Consider the following 9,776-nt stretch of genomic DNA (forward strand, 5'->3'; position numbering starts at 1 on the left):
AGAATGTTGGAATATATATTTGCGCACAGGGAGCGGCTCGACCACTGGTAGCTGAGGTTTAGTATCATTGTTTATGTGAGCAATATGACCTGTTGTATATCTGATTGATGATTTGTGAATTATCTGTCTGTTGGTTGTCGCTTATGCTATGCATTATAGTTTTCTTGCTGGGCCTTGGCTCATGAGTGCTACGTGGTGCAGGTAAAGTCAAGGGCAAGGTGGACCAGTCCTGAGTTGGAGAGCTCTAGGGCTGAATGTACATAGTTAGCTGATCGGTCGCCTCGACCGAGGTTTGGTGCAGGGACAGGGGAACCTAAAGTGTCTATTTTGCCCTCAAAGTGGCCAGTAGTTGTATATTTCCTAGAATTTTGTAAACTGTCCTTAAATACTATTTCTTTTGGGATCACATATATGAAATGTTTATTTGAATGAAATGTATCTTGTATGACCAAAATATTTTAACCCTAGTTCAATTATAGTTTCAGTAACACGCTTCTAACTAAATGACTTGATTAGCAAGTCTTGCACCTTTATAAACACAAAGTGTAATGGTCTTGGAGACCCAGGGAGTTACAAACTCGAACTATATTTTTACCATGTCTTAGTTCTGACTCGGAATTTAGATTACCGTGTCCTGGCTCCAACCTGGACTATATTATGCTAAGGTTCTGTCTCCAACCAAACCTACTTATCATTTAGCCATAGAATGCAAAAGCATTGCAAGAGTGGGTATTAGGCATACCCTGGTCTTAACGACCCAAACAAAACTAGTGTAATCTACTACTACAAGCACACACTAGAATATTCATGTTATAGCCAAGAATGGAAAGTATAACTTATCTGTAGTCCTTAGTTTCCGGCGGAATCCTTGATACCGCTTATCATTTTCCATTTGGGGGTTACTATAATTAGTACATTGTACTCAGATTAAACTATGGCATACACTGATAGCTAATATTCTACAATAGTTGTATGCAGTAAACTCTCAGAGATTCTATACTATAGTCTCTTATACACTTCATACTGTATAAGGCTGAGTTTTCTTTTGAGTCTTTAAGTTATTTTAGGAAAATCGGTCTCATAGTAACATGCTCTCCATATCGTGTGTTTTAATAGTTCTTCAAGAAGGAAATATCTTATTTGATCATTTGGTACTTTGGTTTTAGAAATAGGAGTTAACAAAATCGCATATTAAGATAAATACAATAATTTTCGTCCTTTTATGAAGTTCACCATTTCCTTTCATAATACCAAAACAATATGGGGAGTGCTTGCTGCCCAGAAGTTTTTTTCCAGATTTTAGGGCAAACTTTGAAAAAAACTTTCTGTTAAACCATAAATTATTTTCCTCTAAAATTTTACAGGTACCCTTATACATGTATCAAATAACATCCTATCAAATTTCATAGTTTTTAGATTAGTAAAATCCGTTCAAAAGATAAAGAAATTTGGCCAGTGCATGCTGCCCAAAAAATTTCAAGATTTGCATCACAATGGCAAAAAGTGCATAACTTGGGCTCAAAAATACCTTTTTGTGATTTTTCCAAGCCTAAGATAAAGTACTCACAAAGAAATACACTAATTATTGTCATAAAAAGAGGCAGTAAAGTGCGATCTGACCCATTGGAAGCCAGACCACGAATTTTGGGAGCATGCATTTTTTTACTCACACTTAACCACAACAAGCATTTCTAGCATAAACCCTAGCCACATGCATGCATGAAATTCATCATATCACACAATCTTAACCTTAAGCATAAAATATGCTCCAAAAACTACTGAAATAACTATACAACTAGATCTACAAAAATCATCACAAAACTCAAAGAAACAACCATAGATTTCTACCTTTTGAAGCCCTAGCTTAGAGATGTAGCCCTTAGCTCTTCAAGTACTTCCCTTTGTTCTCTACACTCTTAAAAGCAATCCCCAAGTCCCACATAAAGATTTTTTAGAAACGATTAGGGTAGGAAGAGCTGAGATGAGGGACAAGAACATGCAAAATTACAAAAAAATCTCTTACCTTCATTTATACTTACACTAGACAAGGATTTCTTCTTGAACGTCTTCCTTTTCCAATGGAAAATAGAAGTACTAGCTTTCCAGGATTTGAATTTTTGCTGCAATGGAGGATATAGAGGTAGAGTGTATCGATTTTGGGAGAGAGGGAGAGCTAGAGAGAGAGTGTTAGAAGAGAAAATGATTAAGCTTAAACTTGAGTAAAAAGGTATGAGACTTTTTCCATTCCTTAGCTTTTGCGGTATGTAACCTAGCTTATGAGATCCCTAGGGCCTACCCCTAGAACATGCCGCCCACCTCTCTCTCTGTTCCCTTTTGAAATTACCTTTATGCCCTTGCTTAAGTTACCTCACACATTAAAAACTCAAGGGCCCTATCGTAATTTTGAGCTCAAAATTTTCCCTTAATTTTTAACCTATAGTTTTTAAATCTCCAAGCATAAATAAATGGAACAATTTGGGACCAAAAATAATATTTGTCACAATATCTAATAATTTTGTCAATTTATCAAATATTGTCCAAAATGCCCTTAAAGGGCCAAGCAAGAAATTTTCATTCTTAAGCTCGGTTGATTGGAATTCAAATCTCAATCAATTCTCTAAAAATTTATTGGCCCGACTATAAAGTCTCAGTTGCCAAAAATATTTTTATGCCATAGTATTCTACGTTTTATTTAAATCCGAGAATTTTCTACCATTAGGATTTACCCCTTGGTCCGAGACCAATCTTTCTTTGCAGCCGAGACCTTTTACTAGATCATCACAAAGGCTATAAAAATTCACGAAATAAGACAATTTCATATAATATCATTTATCAAAAATAATATTCCACATAATTCTCCACCGACGACTAACGTGTGTTCAAAACACGGGACGTCGCAACCAACTCTTTGAGGCTTTGGTGCATTGGAGTTGACGGTTACCACAAAAACTGTAGGATGGTGGCCGAGAAACATGGATATGGTTGTGGTTGTCGTGGTTTAAGATGATAATGATGGTGATGTTGTGGTTATGGTAATGACAGTTATATTGAAGATGGTGATGGTGGAGGTGGCTAAGATCCAAAGGCTATTTTTGTAGAGATTTAGGGGTAGAGGACGAAGCCTACATATGCCATGCCTGGGCCATGCACAAGGCCCAGATGATCCATAACTTGGATTTGGTGTTTGAGGCTTGGGAATTAATGTAAGGGTCGAGTTTTATTATATGAGGGGTTGGGACAATATTTTTATGAGATACAAGATATTTGCAGATATCATTAATATTCTAATAGAGCTTAGGGCTTAGGAAACGATACTTGAGGTTTATTCTTTGAATTCAAGGATATAGACAGCATTTTTAAGGACTAAAAATTCTTTATCAATTAAGTTATGTGATATTCATGTCTGGGGCTTGGTTTTTGGACAAGGCTCGAGATTTGGGCTCGGGGCTCAAGAATTCATACTTGGAGTAATATATGGAGTTTGAACATGAAATTTCATATATAGATTAAGAATAAATTATTATTGGGAATAATGATTTTCTAAGTCTAGTTCGAGTTTCTGATAAGGGTAGTTTGGTAATTTTACCACGTGGGCTCGGGTTTGGGTTGAGAGTCAGAAACGAGAAGTTGGGATAAGTTTTCTTGAATTCTCGATTAGAAACTTAGTTGAATTATAAACTAACTTAGAAGCGATAAGGACTCGAGGTCAGAAAGTATACACCAAGAATAACTAAGCTATGTGGAATTATATGCTTTAGTATGCTTTGTATGCTACAAGAAAGTTATTAGGATTGACTATGTGATTATATGGTAAAGATAATGCATAATAGTACCCAGTTGTCAAGGTTGAATGAAATAGCCAAGTTAAAGTATGTGATTACAATTTGTGTATGTATTGTGCTTGCTAAGGAATTCTATAGACGTGGGCCCCATTATAGTCATACTATGGAACAATCACTATACATGCTTCATCATCGTGAAAAACATAGTTTTTTGCTTGGGTACGGTAAGTGGTATTCTCTTGATTGTGAAGGCTCGAGGTTGATCATCTCACAGTAAGGCGCGATGAAATAGAAGATGGTTTAATGCCATATGTTTGGAGTACTTCTGAATATGTGATTTGATTGCAATGTATTGCTAGTTTACGTTAACGCTTATAGTGTTATGTGATTACTTGATATACCAATTTGAGATTGTGTTTATCTTGTTTTGTTTATGCTTAAGTCCCTTCTTGGGTTTTTATAGATCATCAATTACTTTGTGTGTGTAGGTAAGGGAAACTTTTGATAATGATGCTGGCAGCTGGTGGTGATTCTATCCAAAATGTGCATATTGTTATTGTAGCGTCCCAAATTTGCTAATAAGGCTTAAGGCCTTGATTAGCGTGTCAGGAGGGCAATCGTTGATTTAATTATGCTAATATGTGAATTTAATGATTATCTGATTATAAATGCATGTGTTATGTGAATTAAATATGCATGTGGTCCCAATTTGGTTATTAGGGGGCATATTTGTAATTTTGGCCCGTTGAGGGCACAAATGCAATATATTTGTATGTTGTGCTTGATACCACAAGAATGTCGTGCTATATTTGTAATGTCCGAACTGAGACAGTCCGAGGGAGCGGAATAGCTAAATAGTCACAATGGGGTCGAATACCCAACTCGGGAGGAGCCTAGGGGTATTTTGGGAATGTAGTATGCATTTGGGAATTACGAGTAACGAGTAGTGATTTAATGTTTGTTTAAGTTTGTCGGGGATTAAATGGGGAATAATAGGAACACTTGAGGACTTAGCGGGTTATGGTAAATGACGAGATTGCCCTTGGTGGCACTAAAGGATTATGATAGACTTAAGGGTATTTTAGGCATTTTGGATTTAGACAGCTGAAGATAGAGCTAGACCAACACTCTAGAATCACTTAGAAGAAAAAAAAATTCTCATAGCTATCTCCCTCTCTTTTGTGCTTGGAAATTTGAGGAATTCTTGAGGACTCTATGCTAAGGAATTGTAGGATTGGACTTGCTAAGCTTGGGGATTAGCTCAATAAAGAAGTTATCTCTGAGGTTTTCATTGAAGCTTGGATTAGGGTAATGTGCTCGGGATCGCACTACTCAATCATCTCGGGACACGGGTAAGGGCAAGGGAATGGTCGACCAACGATGAGATGGAGAGCATGGAGCGACGGGTACATGTTCGGCCTACCTGGCTGCCATGACTAGGGTTTATTTTGGGAAAATGTATTGTAATGATTTGCTTTGTCACTTAGGTCGACCGTAATTATATTTTTCAGTTGTAAAACATTTTCTAAACATTATTTTGGGATACTAAATGTATAACTTTTACAATTTTAATGAATGACCTAATCTTTATATCCAATGTTGTCAAATGAGTCTTTATTTCAATTTTAATAACACTTTTTAACCTAAAACATTGATTAGTGAGCTAATGGCACATATATAAATCACATGGTAACGAGTTTAAGGAAGTAGGGCATTACAACTTGGTATCAGAGCGTGCCAAGGTTTATGGTTCCTAAAGATCGACCGAGCATGTACGTTTGCTGCCAATGACAAGCTCGACTCAGGGTTAGTTGGTATTTAATGAACTATATGTTTAACGGCTTGTTTAAGTTGCCCTGCTTGTTTGAATGTATAGATATAGCATGACGAATGTGTTGATATATGCATGATGTTAGGGCATGGCCCCCTTGATTGTTATATGCAATGAGTGATATGTTGATGTGTTGATTATGATTTATTGATGGGATTAGGAGGTGGATTTGTGGATGTTGTTATCATGCCTGATGTGCGATGTAATGACCCAAATTTGCTAATAAGGCTTAGGGCCTTGATTAGTGTGCCTGGAGGGCAATAAGTGAAATATTGTTATATGATGTGAATTTATGTGAATATATGATACATATGCATGTTTAGTTGAATTAAATATGCATGTGAGCCTCGTTTGGGTATTAGGGGTGTGTTTGTAATTTTAGCCCGTTGAGAGCATAAATGTGATAAATGTGTTATGTTTATGATATATCTGTGTAGCACGATCCGAGACAGTTCTAGGGAGCCATTAGTCAGAAAGTTTCAACGGGGTTGAGAATTCGACTCGGGGCGAGTCGAGGGGTATACCGGGTATGAGATATTTTTCGAGGTTATCAGGTTATGAAAATAAATATTTGGAGATATATTCAAGGATAGAATGTCTAGGAGAGAATATTGGGATACTTTACCATTTTGGTCTCGGGGACGTTTTTGGTACCCCGAGCCTTGAGGTAACCTTAAAGCTTAAGCTAAATAAAACAAAACAAAGGAAATATTTGGAAACCTGGAGAAACTGACTTAATCCTCTGCCTTTCTCTTCTTCTTTTCTTTTCAAAACCACACTAAGGGGAAAATGTTGAGGAAATAAGCTAGGAAAATTCAGAGATTCAAGCTGGAGCTTTGGAGAACTGAAGCTTGGAACCTAGAAGATTATCTCAGAACTTAGTTAAGCAAAGGTAAGCTTTTATCTTAATGGATTATATTACTTTTCTACTGTTATTTTTTTCAGAACTTGCATGTGAGAAGGTGGTGAATTGCCTTGAGTGTTTGGTTTAGCTTTGGGGCTAGTCTTTGTTAGGTTTTGATGCTGAAACTGTGTTAGAACCTTTGTGATAATTAGTTTGGATTGTTGGCTTCACTTTGGGGATAATTGGACTGCTTTTTGAGGTAAAAATAGTGAGTTTTTCTGGGTTCAAGGGGTTGGGCCACGACTATGTTCTTGCTGAGCCGCAGCCCCTTTGAACTTGGAGCGTCAGGAATTGGAGGCACGCCACGGCGCCCTTCAGGAAGGGCCGCGGCACGTGTGGGAAATTTTGAGGCAAGGCCTCGGGTTGAGCTGGGGACTGCGGCATGAGTCCCTAGGGCTGCGGGGCTTAAGGTACTTTTGGGTTCCTAAGAGGTTTTAGGCTCGGGAATTCACTAGTTAAGGCTCAGGATGGATTTTATCACCCGGATTGATAGAATTCAATGCCCAGAGATTAGAATTGTGGTTGAAGTTATTTGTTGGATTAGAGTTTGATGGGTGGATATTGTTAATGTGTTGTGATTAGGGCTTCGGCAAGGCTCAGACTAGGGAACTGCACTCGGGATTTCAGTGCTTAGAAAGCTTGGGACAAAGGTAAGAAAACTACTGTTCCCATAGAGCTTGTGTTGCAAGGCTCGACCCTATTTGTTTGTATTGCGGGGCATGACCGTTTGATTAAATTTATGTGTGTTATGATACTTGTTTAGTATATTATGTGTATGTATTAATGATGGAACGGTGATGGTCGGGAACGACAAAGGTCGAAGGCCGGGAACGGCGAAGGCCGAGAACGGCAAGGGGCCGGGAGCAGCGTTTATCACGTAGAGTGCGAGTTGCCAGGGTGAGACCCCAAGGGATACCTGGGATATCCTTACGGTGTAGACCGCGGAGCCAGGGCCTGGTAAAGCGCCTGGGACAGCATGGCCGTACTTGTATGACCTGGTGTTGGCTTGAGTTTATATTAACTGTTTGATATGCGTTTATCATCTGTCTGTGAGGGTTTTCTTGCTGGGCTTCAGCTCACGGGTGCTTTGTGGTGCAGGTAAAGGCAAAGGGAGAGTCGACCAACCTTAAGTATGGCGAGCAGGATGAGCGACGCGTACATGTCCGGTCTGTCTGGCTTTCACGGCCAGGGGTGTTTTGGAAGATGCTTGCACAAAAACCTGAATTTTGTTGTTTAGTCGACTCTAACTAAATTTCGAATCGTAAACATTTCTAAACAGTGATTTTGGGATCCCAAACATTATATTTCTTATAATTTCTAATGATAGGTTTATTTTCAAGTTTATGACTATGATTATGTTTTAATTACACTTTTTTCCTAAAACCTCGATTAGAGAGTCAATTGCACATTTAAACTGACTTAGTAACGACTCTAAGGCAGTAGGGCGTTACAACTTGGTATCATAGCGAGCAAAGGTTTATTGTTTCTGGAGAATGACCGAACATGTACACTCGCTGTCAGTTGCAAGCTTGACTCAAGGTTGGTTGGTATGATTGACTATTATGTTAAAATATGTGTTTAAATGCCCTGTTTGCCTGCTTATTTGATATAAAGCATGACGAGTGATTTAATCTATGCATGATGTCAGGGCATGGCTTGTTATGTGTTATATGTTATTTGAGTGTTATGTGGATTGTTGCTCATGGTTGACTGATGTGATTGGGAGGTAGTTTTGGATGTTGTTATCATGCCTGATGAGCGACATCATTGGTTGCAGGCATATTTGTTGAGATGCCTCATCAATCATCTAGACTCCGCGGTAGTCGGGCCGAGGATGTGGTACCAGTGCCAGCCCAGCTTGCTTTGGAAAATAGGTGGGAACCATTGTATGAGAGGTCCAGGAAGCAGCATCCTCCCACCTTTGAGGGTGGCCCTGACCTACTGCGAGCAGAGCAATGGATGAATATGATTTTTTCCATTCTAGATTTCATGAGGCTGGAAGGGAAACAAAGAATGGCTTGCGCCAGCAACATGTTAAGAGAAGACGTCCGCATCTGGTGGGATGTTGTCTCCCAGAGGAGGGATGTGACAGTTATGACTTGGGAAGAATTCAGAAACATATTCAATGAGAAATATTATAGTGTTGCAATCTGAGCTACAAACATGGACAAGTTCGTTAATCTGATTCAAAACCGGATGACGGTTACAGAGTATGCTTTGAAGTTTGACTGGTTAATGAAGTTCGTGCTGGACTTGATGCTTACTGATATGGCATGGAGGGATCGGTTTGTGTGGGGATTGAACTTTATGGTTTCCCATGATGTGAAGATAACTTTGGATCCAGGAACTACCATCTATACTCATGTAGTGGAAAAGGCCCTTTTACTGAGGGGGTCGAGGATCAGATATGGAGAGAGGGCGCTGCTAGGTGCGATGCTTGGAGGACAGTGCCTCCTTTTACTAGATCCAGCTGAGGTAGTGGCCCCAGTGAGAAAAAGAGAAAGGCCCCAAATTCTTTTGTTCCTCTTGGTTCAGATAGGATGGCACGGGGTGCTTTCAGTGGCCGTCATGGTGGGGGAGACAACTGGAGGAGTTTTCAAGTGTGTCCTCAGTGCAGGTGACGACATCAGGAAGAGTACAGAATCAGAGCCTGCTTTACTTGTGTGAGTATTAGTCATCTAAGGAAGGACTGCCCATAAGCTAGAAAAGAAGAACTAAAGCAGAGTGACAGCCTCACTCCTTCCAGAGTATTAACCTTGACCCAGACTGAGGTTGAGGCTAGCCCCTTGGTCATGACAGGTCAGATTTCTAGTGCTAGTTCTTCATTTACTGCATTTCTTGACTCGGGGGCTATTCATTCATTTGTATTTGCTAGAGTGATAGATCGATTGTGTAGACCTAGTAATTTGTATGCTAGGGGATTCAGGACATTGTTGCCAATTGGAGAATTGGTAGTCTCTAGGAGATGGGTTAGAGCATTTCTAGTAGAGAAAGATAGTAGGGAGTTGTCTGTTGACCTGATTGGGTTAGTGATGGAAGGCATTGATATGATCCTAGGGATGGATTGGTTATTAATGTACGGGGTGATGATTAATTGCAAGTGCAGGATGGTGACCTTTGAACCGGAAGGGGAGGTACCCTTCGTATTTGTGGGGACAATGAGTGGACCACGAGTACCTATGATTTCGGCACTGAAGGCTAGACACCTAATGCAAGAAGGTTGCGTAGGATTCTTAGGAAACATTGTGGATACCTCTAA

This window comes from Humulus lupulus, chromosome 3 (assembly GCF_963169125.1).
Source record: "Humulus lupulus chromosome 3, drHumLupu1.1, whole genome shotgun sequence".
NCBI classification, from domain to species: domain Eukaryota; kingdom Viridiplantae; phylum Streptophyta; class Magnoliopsida; order Rosales; family Cannabaceae; genus Humulus; species Humulus lupulus.